Here is a 15815-nt window from a genome sequence, read left to right as displayed (position 1 = left end):
ACTCAGCATTACACACATACAGTAATATATACACTATATACAGGTACATACATATATAATATATACATAGTGATATAATGTCACACACACACAGTACACTCAGCATTACACACATACAGTAATATATACACTATATACAGGTACATACATATATAATATATACATAGTGATATAATGTCACACACACAGTACACTCAGCATTACACACATACAGTAATATATACACTATATACAGGTACATACATATATAATATATACATAGTGATATAATGTCACACACACACAGTACACTCAGCATTACACACATACAGTAATATATACACTACATACAGGTACATACATATATAATATATACATAGTGATATAATGTCACACACACAGTACACTCAGCATTACACACATACAGTAATATATACACTATATACAGGTACATACATATATATATATATACATAGTGATATAATGTCACACACACAGTACACTCAGCATTACACACATACAGTAATATATACACTATATACAGGTACATACATATATAATATATACATAGTGATATAATGTCACACACACAGTACACTCAGCATTACACACATACAGTAATATATACACTATATACAGGTACATACATATATAATATATACATAGTGATATAATGTCACACACACAGTACACTCAGCATTACACACATACAGTAATATATACACTATATACAGGTACATACATATATAATATATACATAGTGATATAATGTCACACACACACAGTACACTCAGCATTACACACATACAGTAATATATACACTATATACAGGTACATACATATATAATATATACATAGTGATATAATGTCACACACACAGTACACTCAGCATTACACACATACAGTAATATATACACTATATACAGGTACATACATATATAATATATACATAGTGATATAATGTCACACACACAGTACACTCAGCATTACACACATACAGTAATATATACACTATATACAGGTACATACATATATAATATATACATAGTGATATAATGTCACACACACAGTACACTCAGCATTACACACATACAGTAATATATACACTATATACAGGTACATACATATATAATATATACATAGTGATATAATGTCACACACACAGTACACTCAGCATTACACACATACAGTAATATATACACTATATACAGGTACATACATATATAATATATACATAGTGATATAATGTCACACACACAGTACACTCAGCATTACACACATACAGTAATATATACACTATATACAGGTACATACATATATAATATATACATAGTGATATAATGTCACACACACACAGTACACTCAGCATTACACACATACAGTAATATATACACTATATACAGGTACATACATATATAATATATACATAGTGATATCATGTCACACACACACAGTTACACTCAGCATTACACACATACAGTAATATATACACTATATACAGGTACATACATATATAATATATACATAGTGATATCATGTCACGCACACACAGTACACTCAGCATTACACACATACAGTAATATATACACTATATACAGGTACAGTCATACATATATAATATATACATAGTGATATAATGTCACACACACAGTACACTCAGCATTACACACATACAGTAATATATACACTATATACAGGTACATACATATATAATATATACATAGTGATATAATGTCACACACACAGTACACTCAGCATTACACACATACAGTAATATATACACTATATACAGGTACATACATATATAATATATACATAGTGATATAATGTCACACACACACGTACACTCAGCATTACACACATACAGTAATATATACACTATATACAGGTACATACATATATAATATATACATAGTGATATAATGTCACACACACAGTACACTCAGCATTACACACATACAGTAATATATACACTATATACAGGTACATACATATATAATATATACATAGTGATATCATGTCACACACACACAGTACACTCAGCATTACACACATACAGTAATATATACACTATATACAGGTACATACATATATAATATATACATAGTGATATAATGTCACACACACACAGTACACTCAGCATTACACACATACAGTAATATATACACTATATACAGGTACATAGATATATAATATATACATAGTGATATAATGTCACACACACAGTACACTCAGCATTACACACATACAGTAATATATACACTATATACAGGTACATACATATATAATATATACATAGTGATATAATGTCACACACACAGTACACTCAGCATTACACACATACAGTAATATATACACTATATACAGGTACATACATATATAATATATACATAGTGATATAATGTCACACACACAGTACACTCAGCATTACACACATACAGTAATATATACACTATATACAGGTACATACATATATAATATATACATAGTGATATAATGTCACACACACACAGTACACTCAGCATTACACACATACAGTAATATATACACTATATACAGGTACATACATATATAATATATACATAGTGATATAATGTCACACAACACACAGTACACTCAGCATTACACACATACAGTAATATATACACTATATACAGGTACATACATATATAATATATACATAGTGATATAATGTCACACACACAGCTACACTCAGCATTACACACATACAGTAATATATACACTATATACAGGTACATAGCATATATAATATATACATAGTGATATAATGTCACACACACACAGTACACTCAGCATTACACACATACAGTAATATATACACTATATACAGGTACATACATATATAATATATACATAGTGATATAATGTCACACACACACAGTACACTCAGCATTACACACATACAGTAATATATACACTATATACAGGTACATACATATATAATATATACATAGTGATATAATGTCACACACACAGTACACTCAGCATTACACACATACAGTAATATATACACTATATACAGGTACATACATATATAATATATACATAGTGATATAATGTCACACACACAGTACACTCAGCATTACACACATACAGTAATATATACACTATATACAGGTACATACATATATAATATATACATAGTGATATCATGTCACACACACACAGTACACTCAGCATTACACACATACAGTAATATATACACTATATACAGGTACATACATATATAATATATACATAGTGATATCATGTCACACACACAGTACACTCAGCATTACACACATACAGTAATATATACACTAATATACAGCAGGTACATACATATATAATATAATACATAGTGATATAATGTCACACACACAGTACACTCAGCATTACACACATACAGTAATATATACACTATATACAGGTACATACATATATAATATATACATAGTGATATAATGTCACACACACACAGTACACTCAGCATTACACACATACAGTAATATATACACTATATACAGGTACATACATATATAATATACACATAGTGATATAATGTCACACACACAGTACACTCAGCATTACACACATACAGTAATATATACACTATATACAGGTACATACATATATAATATATACATAGTGATATAATGTCACACACACAGTACACTCAGCATTACACACATACAGTAATATATACACTATATACAGGTACATACATATATAATATATACATAGTGATATCATGTCACACACACAGTACACTCAGCATTACACACATACAGTAATATATACACTATATACAGGTACATACATATATAATATATACATAGTGATATCATGTCACACACACAGTACACTCAGCATTACACACATACAGTAATATATACACTATATACAGGTACATACATATATAATATATACATAGTGATATAATGTCACACACACAGTACACTCAGCATTACACACATACAGTAATATATACACTATATACAGGTACATACATATATAATATATACATAGTGATATCATGTCACACACACAGTACACTCAGCATTACACACATACAGTAATATATACACTATATACAGGTACATACATATATAATATATACATAGTGATATAATGTCACACACACAGTACACTCAGCATTACACACATACAGTAATATATACACTATATACAGGTACATACATATATAATATATACATAGTGATATAATGTCACACACACACACAGTACACTCAGCATTACACACATACAGTAATATATACACTATATACAGGTACATACATATATAATATATACATAGTGATATAATGTCACACACACAGTACACTCAGCATTACACACATACAGTAATATATACACTATATACAGGTACATACATATATAATATATACATAGTGATATAATGTCACACACACACAGTACACTCAGCATTACACACATACAGTAATATATACACTATATACAGGTACATACATATATAATATATACATAGTGATATAATGTCACACACACACACAGTACACTCAGCATTACACACATACAGTAATATATACACTATATACAGGTACATACATATATAATATATACATAGTGATATAATGTCACACACACACAGTACACTCAGCATTACACACATACAGTAATATATACACTATATACAGGTACATACATATATAATATATACATAGTGATATAATGTCACACACACAGTACACTCAGCATTACACACATACAGTAATATATACACTATATACAGGTACATACATATATAATATATACATAGTGATATAATGTCACACACACAGTACACTCAGCATTACACACATACAGTAATATATACACTATATACAGGTACATACATATATAATATATACATAGTGATATAATGTCACACACACAGTACACTCAGCATTACACACATACAGTAATATATACACTATATACAGGTACATACATATATAATATATACATAGTGATATCATGTCACACACACACAGTACACTCAGCATTACACACATACAGTAATATATACACTATATACAGGTACATACATATATAATATATACATAGTGATATAATGTCACACACACAGTACACTCAGCATTACACACATACAGTAATATATACACTATATACAGGTACATACATATATAATATATACATAGTGATATAATGTCACACACACAGTACACTCAGCATTACACACATACAGTAATATATACACTATATACAGGTACATACATATATAATATATACATAGTGATATAATGTCACACACACAGTACACTCAGCATTACACACATACAGTAATATATACACTATATACAGGTACATACATATATAATATATACATAGTGATATAATGTCACACACACAGTACACTCAGCATTACACACATACAGTAATATATACACTATATACAGGTACATACATATATAATATATACATAGTGATATAATGTCACACACACAGTACACTCAGCATTACACACATACAGTAATATATACACTATATACAGGTACATACATATATAATATATACATAGTGATATAATGTCACACACACACAGTACACTCAGCATTACACACATACAGTAATATATACACTATATACAGGTACATACATATATAATATATACATAGTGATATAATGTCACACACACAGTACACTCAGCATTACACACATACAGTAATATATACACTATATACAGGTACATACATATATAATATATACATAGTGATATAATGTCACACACACAGTACACTCAGCATTACACACATACAGTAATATATACACTATATACAGGTACATACATATATAATATATACATAGTGATATAATGTCACACACACACAGTACACTCAGCATTACACACATACAGTAATATATACACTATATACAGGTACATACATATATAATATATACATAGTGATATAATGTCACACACACACAGTACACTCAGCATTACACACATACAGTAATATATACACTATATACAGGTACATACATATATAATATATACATAGTGATATAATGTCACACACACAGTACACTCAGCATTACACACATACAGTAATATATACACTATATACAGGTACATACATATATAATATATACATAGTGATATAATGTCACACACACAGTACACTCAGCATTACACACATACAGTAATATATACACTATATACAGGTACATACATATATAATATATACATAGTGATATAATGTCACACACACACAGTACACTCAGCATTACACACATACAGTAATATATACACTATATACAGGTACATACATATATAATATATACATAGTGATATAATGTCACACACAGCACACTACACTCAGCATTACACACATACAGTAATATATACACTATATACAGGTACATACATATATAATATACACATAGTGATATAATGTCACACACACAGTACACTCAGCATTACACACATACAGTAATATATACACTATATACAGGTACATACATATATAATATATACATAGTGATATAATGTCACACACACACAGTACACTCAGCATTACACACATACAGTAATATATAGCACTATATACAGGTACATACATATATAATATATACATAGTGATATCATGTCACACACACACTACACTCAGCATTACACACATACAGTAATATATACACTATATACAGGTACATACATATATAATATATACATAGTGATATAATGTCACACACACAGTACACTCAGCATTACACACATACAGTAATATATACACTATATACAGGTACATACATATATATATATACATAGTGATATAATGTCACACACACACAGTACACTCAGCATTACACACATACAGTAATATATACACTATATACCGGTACATACATATATAATATACACATAGTGATATAATGTCACACACACAGTACACTCAGCATTACACACATACAGTAATATATACACTATATACAGGTACATACATATATAATATATACATAGTGATATAATGTCACACACACAGTACACTCAGCATTACACACATACAGTAATATATACACTATATACAGGTACATACATATATAATATATACATAGTGATATAATGTCACACACACACAGTACACTCAGCATTACACACATACAGTAATATATACACTATATACAGGTACATACATATATAATATATACATAGTGATATAATGTCACACACACACAGTACACTCAGCATTACACACATACAGTAATATATACACTATATACAGGTACATACATATATAATATATACATAGTGATATAATGTCACACACACAGTACACTCAGCATTACACACATACAGTAATATATACACTATATACAGGTACATACATATATAATATATACATAGTGATATAATGTCACACACACAGTACACTCAGCATTACACACATACAGTAATATATACACTATATACAGGTACATACATATATAATATATACATAGTGATATAATGTCACACACACAGTACACTCAGCATTACACACATACAGTAATATATACACTATATACAGGTACATACATATATAATATATACATAGTGCTATAAAGGACATGCAGAGATAGGATGGGTGGGCACACATGGAGACAGAGCCATGTATATATAGGATACATGTATATACAGGGTACACCCTATATACCAGCATCTGTCTGTGACACACAATAGTGAGAGGACTTACTGCAGTGTGTGAATGACAGGACGTGTCCCATCTCCTCTGTGTGACACCCATACAGCCCCAGCCCCAGCCCCCCGCCCGGCTATCATCTCATTGTGTGGCCCACAGCATGCTCAGAGTACCAGGCTCAGGGAGGAGAGGGGAGGAGCGGAGGGATACAAAGGATTGGGGAGGGGTACAGGAGGGGATGATGCCAGACCTCATGTCATAGTGACAAGGCCTCCTCACTGATCAGTGCCCCACAGAGGCTGCTATATACTAATACACGTTATACCACGGCCTGGGCACCGGTCACTTACTGCCTCATGTCATAGTGACAAGGCCTCCTCACTGCTCAGTGCCCACAGAGGCTGCTATATACTAATACACGTTATACCACGGCCTGGGCACCGGTCACTTACTGCCTCATGTCATAGTGACAAGGCCTCCTCACTGCTCAGTGCCCACAGAGGCTGCTATATACTAATACACGTTATACCACGGCCTGGGCACCGGTCACTAACTACCTCATGTCATAGTGACAAGGCCTCCTCACTGCTCAGTGCCCACAGAGGCTGCTATATACTAATACACGTTATACCACGGCCTGGGCACCGGTCACTTACTGCCTCATGTCATAGTGACAAGGCCTCCTCACTGCTCAGTGCCCACAGAGGCTGCTATTATACTAATACACGTTATACCACGGCCTGGGCACCGGTCACTAACTACCTCATGTCATAGTGACAAGGCCTCCTCACTGCTCAGTGCCCACAGAGGCTGCTATATACTAATACACGTTATACCACGGCCTGGGCACCGGTCACTTACTGCCTCATGTCATAGTGACAAGGCCTCCTCACTGCTCAGTGCCCACAGAGGCTGCTATATACTAATACACGTTATACCACGGCCTGGGCACCGGTCACTAACTACCTCATGTCATAGTGACAAGGCCTCCTCACTGCTCAGTGCCCACAGAGGCTGCTATATACTAATACACGTTATACCACGGCCTGGGCACCGGTCACTTACTGCCTCATGTCATAGTGACAAGGCCTCCTCACTGCTCAGTGCCCCACAGAGTCTGCTATACACTAATACACGTTATACCACGGCCTGGGCACCGGTCACTTACTGCCTCATGTCATAGTGACAAGGCCTCCTCACTGATCAGTGCCCCACAGAGTCTGCTATACACTAATACACGTTATACCACGGCCTGGGCACCGGTCACTTACTGCCTCATGTCATAGTGACAAGGCCTCCTCACTGATCAGTGCCCACAGAGGCTGCTATATACTAATAATAAAAATCTTCTTTTTTTTTCTGTCTTTGTGAATTGTGTGGGCTGTAGCCGCACTTGCATCCTCAAAGCAGCAGCGACAAGCGTGCGTCTGTCTGTTAAAGGATTACATCAGTGACAGCATCCAAGTAGGCATGTCAGATAGTCCGTCCCTGTACTGGCAGGAAAAAGAAGCAATTTGGAGGTCCCTGTACAAACTGGCTCTATTTTACCTGAGTTGCCCCCCCTCCAGTGTGTACTCCGAAAGAGTGTTTAGTGCAGCCGGGAACCTTGTCAGCGAAAGGCGTAGGAGGTTGCTTCCACAGAATGTGGAGAAGATGATGTTCATAAAATGAATTATCAACTCTTCCAGGGAGACCAGCCTCCAGAACGTACAGAGGGACCTGTGGTTGTGGATACCAGCAGGGACGAATTAATACTCTGTGAGGATGAGGATGTACACACTGAAGAGGGTGAGGAATCGGTGGATGAGGAGGATGAGGACGACATCTTGCCTCCGTAGAGCCAGTTTGTGCAGGGACAGATTAATTGCCAGCTTGTTTTGTGGGGGCCCAAACGAACCAATCATTTCAGCCACAGTCGTGTGGCAGACCCTGGCGCTGAAATGATTGGTTTGTTAAAGTGTGCATGTCCTGTTTATACAACATAAGGGTGGGTGGGAGGGCCCAACGACAATTCCATCTTGCACCTCTTTTTTTTCTTTGCATTATGTACTGTTTGGGGCCTAGTTTTAGTTAAACTGCCATCCTGTCTGCCACTGCAGTGCCACTCCTAGATGGGCCACGTGTTTGTGCCGCCCACTCGTGTCGCTTAGCATAGTCATCCAGCTACCTCGGTGCAACCTTTTGGACATAAAAACACTATTGTGAGGTGTGAGGTGTTCAGAATAGACTGGAAATGAGTGGAAATTAAGGTTATTGAGGTTAATAATAGCATAGGAGCAGAAAAACCCACAAATTCTGTGATTTTAGCTGTTTTTATGCTTTTTTTCAAAAAAATACAGATCCAAAACACAAAACCCAGAACCCAAAACACGGAAGGGTGGTTTTGGCAAAACCAATCCAGATCCAAAACACGAAGAAAGATCCAGATCCAAAACCAAAACACAAAACACGAAAAGTGGCCGGTGCACACCCCTAATATATATATATATATATATATATATATATATATATATATATATATATTGGCTCCAGCTCGTCCATCAATGGCAGAGAACCATTGCATCTGTGCCATCGATGCTAAAAATATTTGACACCGGCCATAAACCTTCGATAATTTTGAATAATCGATGGTCGATGGCCATCCCTATAGCAGGCCGATAAAACTGAAGCCTATGCATCCAGAATGGACAAATTATGCTGGCACCTTGCCAAGAGACAGGATCATAGCGCGGCAGGAGCGGGAAGTGAGCCAGCGGCACAGAAAACAAGACCAGGTTATGACATGAAGCATATTATTATTATTACATGTGTCACCGCTATGTGTGAAGCTTATTATTACATGTGTCACCGCTATGTGTGAAGCTTGTTATTACATGTGTCACCGCTATGTGTGAAGCTTATTATTACATGTGTCACCGCTATGTGTGAAGCTTGTTATTACATGTGTCACCGCTATGTGTGAAGCTTGTTATTACATGTGTCACCGCTATGTGTGAAGCTTATTATTACATGTGTCACCGCTATGTGTGAAGCTTGTTATTACATGTGTCACCGCTATGTGTGAAGCTTGTTATTAATGTGTCACCGCTATGTGTGAAGCTAAATATTACATGTGTCACCGCTATGTGTGAAGCTTATTATTACATGTGTCACCGCTATGTGTGAAGCTTGTTATTACATGTGTCACCGCTATGTGTGAAGCTTATTATTACATGTGTCACCGCTATGTGTGAAGCTTGTTATTACATGTGTCACCGCTATGTGTGAAGCTTGTTATTACATGTGTCACCGCTATGTGTGAAGCTTATTATTACATGTGTCACCGCTATGTGTGAAGCTTGTTATTACATGTGTCACCGCTATGTGTGAAGCTTGTTATTACATGTGTCACCGCTATGTGTGAAGCTTGTTATTAATGTGTCACCGCTATGTGTGAAGCTTATTATTAATGTGTCACCGCTATGTGTGAAGCTTATTATTAATGTTTCACCGCTATGTGTGAAGCTAAATATTAATGTGTCACCGCTATGTGTGAAGCTTATTATTACATGTGTCACCACTATGTGTGAAGCTTGTTATTACATGTGTCACCGCTATGTGTGAAGCTTATTATTACATGTGTCACCGCTATGTGTGAAGCTTATTATTACATGTGTCACCGCTATGTGTGAAGCTTATTATTACATGTGTCACCGCTATGTGTGAAGCTTATTATTACATGTGTCACCGCTGTGTGAAGCTTGTTATTAATGTGTCACCGCTATGTGTGAAGCTTGTCATTAATGTGTCACCGCTATGTGTGAAGCTTATTATTACATGTGTCACCGCTATGTGTGAAGCTTGTTATTACATGTGTCACCGCTATGTGTGAAGCTTATTATTACATGTGTCACCGCTATGTGTGAAGCTTGTTATTAATGTGTCACCGCTATGTGTGAAGCTTGTTATTACATGTGTCACCGCTATGTGTGAAGCTTATTATTACATGTGTCACCGCTATGTGTGAAGCTTGTTATTAATGTGTCACCGCTATGTGTGAAGCTTGTTATTACATGTGTCACTGCTATGTGTGAAGCTTATTATTACATGTGTCACCGCTATGTGTGAAGCTTATTATTACATGTGTCACCGCTATGTGTGAAGCTTATTATTAATGTGTCACCGCTATGTGTGAAGCTTATTATTAAGGTGTCACCGCTATGTGTGAAGCTTATTATTACATGTGTCACCGCTATGTGTGAAGCTTATTATTACATGTGTCACTATGTGTGAAGCTTATTATTACATGTGTCACTGCTGTGTGTGAAGTTTATTATTACATGTTTTACTGCCGCGTGCAAAGCTGTTTATTACAGAACGGCTACATATGAAGCTTATTATTACATGTGTCAGTGCTCCGTGTAAAGCTGTTTATTACATGTGTCACCACTATGTGTGAAGCTTGTTATTACATGTGTCACCGCTATGTGTGAAGCTTGTTATTACATGTGTCACCACTATGTGTGAAGCTTATTTTTACATGTGTCACTGCTATGTGTGAAGCTTGTTATTACATGTGTCACTGCAGTGTGTGAAGCTTATTATTACATGTGTCACCACTATGTGTGAAGCTTATTATTACATGTGTCGCCGCTATGTGTGCAGTTTATTGTTACATGTGTCACTACAGTGTGTGAAGCTTGTTATTAATGTGTCACCGCTATGTGTGAAGCTTATTATTACATGTGTCACTGCTATGTGTGAAGCTGTTTATTACATGTGTCACTGCAGTATGTGAAGCTTATTATTACATGTGTCACCGCTATGTGTGAATCTGTTTATTACATGTGTCACCGCTATGTGTGAAGCTTATTATTACATGTGTCACTGCTATGTGTGAAGCTGTTTATTACATGTGTCACTGCAGTATGTGAAGCTTATTATTACATGTGTCACCGCTATGTGTGAATCTGTTTATTACATGTGTCACTGCTATGTGTGAAGCTTATTATTACATGTGTCACTGCAGTGTGTGAAGCTCCAGCCACCCATCACACTCCACGTAGACTTAGACATCAACAGTGGCATTCCAAATTGACAAGACACCTACAAAAACTCTCACGTAAAGTAAAACGTCAGTGGCTTAAATCTCATACTCCAAGTGACTTCCTCACATATAAGATGATCTACCACTCATCGTACTGCTCTGGACGCTGCCAATCAAACATATTTCCAATCTCTTATCTCTGCTCATGCCTCTATCCCCAAGTGACTTTTAGTTTTAATACATTTAAATAACTTCTTACCCCTCCCTCACCCAACCTACCTGCTACTATCAGTGCACAAGATCTTGCTTCCTATTTGAAGGACAAGATTGATAAGATCCGAAATGAAGTGGTACAGTATGTTCTTCCCCAGCTAGTGACCAACTCAATTCCATACCTGAGCCCTCTGGCACATTCTCTTCATTTGACCCCACTAATGAAGATGAAGTATCTACACTCATCCCATCCTCCTACTCTATTACCTCTCCTCTAGATCCTATACCCTCCCAAATCAGTAAAGCTCTGTCTCCTGTGCTCATCTCAACCCTAACTAAGATCTGTAATCTCTCTCTCACTACTGGTATCTTTCCATCATTGTACAAGCATGCAGTGATTACTCCCATCAGTGTACAAGCACGCAGTGATCACTCCCATCAGTGTACAAGCACGCAGTGATCACTCCCCTCTGTGTACAAGGATGCAGTGATCACTCCCCTCAGTGTACAAGCACGCAGTGATCACTCCCCTCACTGTACAAGCACGCAGTGATCACTCACCTCAGTGTACAAGCACGCAGTGATCACTCCCATCAGTGTACAAGCACGCAGTGATCACTCCCATCAGTGTACAAGCACGCAGTGATCACTCCCATCAGTGTACAAGCACGCAGTGATCACTCCCATCAGTGTACAAGCACGCAGTGATCACTCCCATCAGTGTACAAGCACGCAGTGATCACTCCCATCAGTGTACAAGCACGCAGTGATCACTCCCATCAGTGTACAAGCACGCAGTGATCACTCCCATCAGTGTACAAGCACGCAGTGATCACTCCCATCAGTGTACAAGCACGCAGTGATCACTCCCATCAGTGTACAAGCATGCAGTGATCACTCCCATCAGTGTACAAGCATGCAGTGATCACTCCCATCAGTGTACAAGCACGCAGTGATCACTCCCATCAGTGTACAAGCACGCAGTGATCACTCCCATCAGTGTACAAGCACGCAGTGATCACTTCCATCAGTGTACAGGCACGCAGTGATCACTCCTATCAGTGTACAAGCACGCAGTGATCACTCCCATCAGTGTACAAGCACGCAGTGATCACTCCCATCAGTGTACAAGCATGCAGTGATCACTCCCATCAGTGTACAAGCATGCAGTGATCACTCCCATCAGTGTACAAGCACGCAGTGATCACTCCCATCAGTGTACAAGCATGCAGTGATCACTCCCATCAGTGTACAAGCATGCAGTGATCACTCCCATCAGTGTACAAGCACGCAGTGATCACTCCCATCAGTGTACAAGCATGCAGTGATCACTCCCATCAGTGTACAAGCATGCAGTGATCACTCCCATCATTGTACAAGCATGCAGTGATCACTCCCATCAGTGTACAAGCACGCAGTGATCACTCCCATCAGTGTACAAGCATGCAGTGATCACTCCCATCAGTGTACAAGCATGCAGTGATCACTCCCATCAGTGTACAAGCATGCAGTGATCACTCCCATCATTGTACAAGCACGCAGTGATTACTGCAATCAGTGTACAAGCATGCAGTGATTACTCCCATCAGTGTACAAGCATGCAGTGATCACTCCCATCAGTGTACAAGCATGCAGTGATCACTCCCATCATTGTACAAGCACGCAGTGATTACTCCCATCAGTGTACAAGCACGCAGTGATTACTGCAATCAGTGTACAAGCATGCAGTGATTACTCCCATCAGTGTACAAGCACGCAGTGATTACTCCCATCACTGTACAAGCACGCAGTGATTACTCCCATCACTGTACAAGCACGCAGTGATTACTCCCATCACTGTACAAGCATGCAGTGATCACTCCCATCAGTGTACAAGCATGCAGTGATTACTCCCATCATTGTACAAGCATGCAGTGATCACTCCCATCAGTGTACAGGCATGCAGTGATCACTCCCATCAGTGTACAAGCATGCAGTGATCACTCCCATCAGTGTACAAGCATGCAGTGATCACTCCTATCAGTGTACAAGCACGCAGCGATCACTCCCATCAGTGTACAAGCACGCAGCGATCACTCCCATCAGTGTACAAGCATGCAGTGATTACTCCCATTCTGAAAAAACAAAATTCTGACCCTAACACTCTCTCTAATTACCGTCCTATCTCCCAGCTCCCATGCCCCTCCAAGCTACTGGAGAGACTTGTCTACACCCGCCTCACACACTTTCTTAACACCCACAACTTATTGGACCCACTTCAGTCTGGCTTCCGTTCCCAGCACTCCACAGAGACAGCACTGACTAAGGTAGTAAATGATTTGGTCACTGCCGAGGCTAAAGGCCATTACTCACTTCTAATTCTTCTAGATCTCTCTGCTGCTTTTGACACTGTTGACCACTCTCTTCTCATACAAACACTACAATCCCTAGGTCTTAAGGACACGGCTCTTTCTTGGTTCTCTTCCTACCTATCTGATCGCTTTTTCTGTTCGTTTTTCTGATTCTGTCTCCTCTTCGCTACCTGTATCAGTTGGAGACCGCAAGGCTCTGTCTTAGGTCCTTTGCTATTCTCAATCTATACCACCTCTCTTGGCAAACTAATCCGCTCTTTTGGATTTCAGTACCATCTGTATGCGGATGATACTCAAATCTACCTATCTACCCCAGATTTATCACCATCTGTATTGGTCCGTGTCACTGAATGTCTTTCTGCCATTTCATCTTGGATGTCATCTCGCCACCTGAAACTTAATATTTCTAAAACAGAATTAATTATATTTCCACCGGCCAATAACAGTTACCAACCGGATCTCTCGATCACGATTGATAACTCAACAATCCACCCCACAAGCTCGCTGCCTTGGTGTCATCCTTGACTCTGCACTGTCCTTTGTTCCCCACATTCAATCTGTCTCAAAATCATGGGCCTGATTCAG

Source organism: Taudactylus pleione, unplaced genomic scaffold (assembly GCF_031769625.1).
Source record: "Taudactylus pleione unplaced genomic scaffold, aTauple2 ptg002190l, whole genome shotgun sequence".
NCBI lineage: Eukaryota > Metazoa > Chordata > Amphibia > Anura > Myobatrachidae > Taudactylus > Taudactylus pleione.
The sequence above is the reverse complement of the archived record's forward strand: the minus strand, read 5'-3'. Positions refer to the sequence as shown.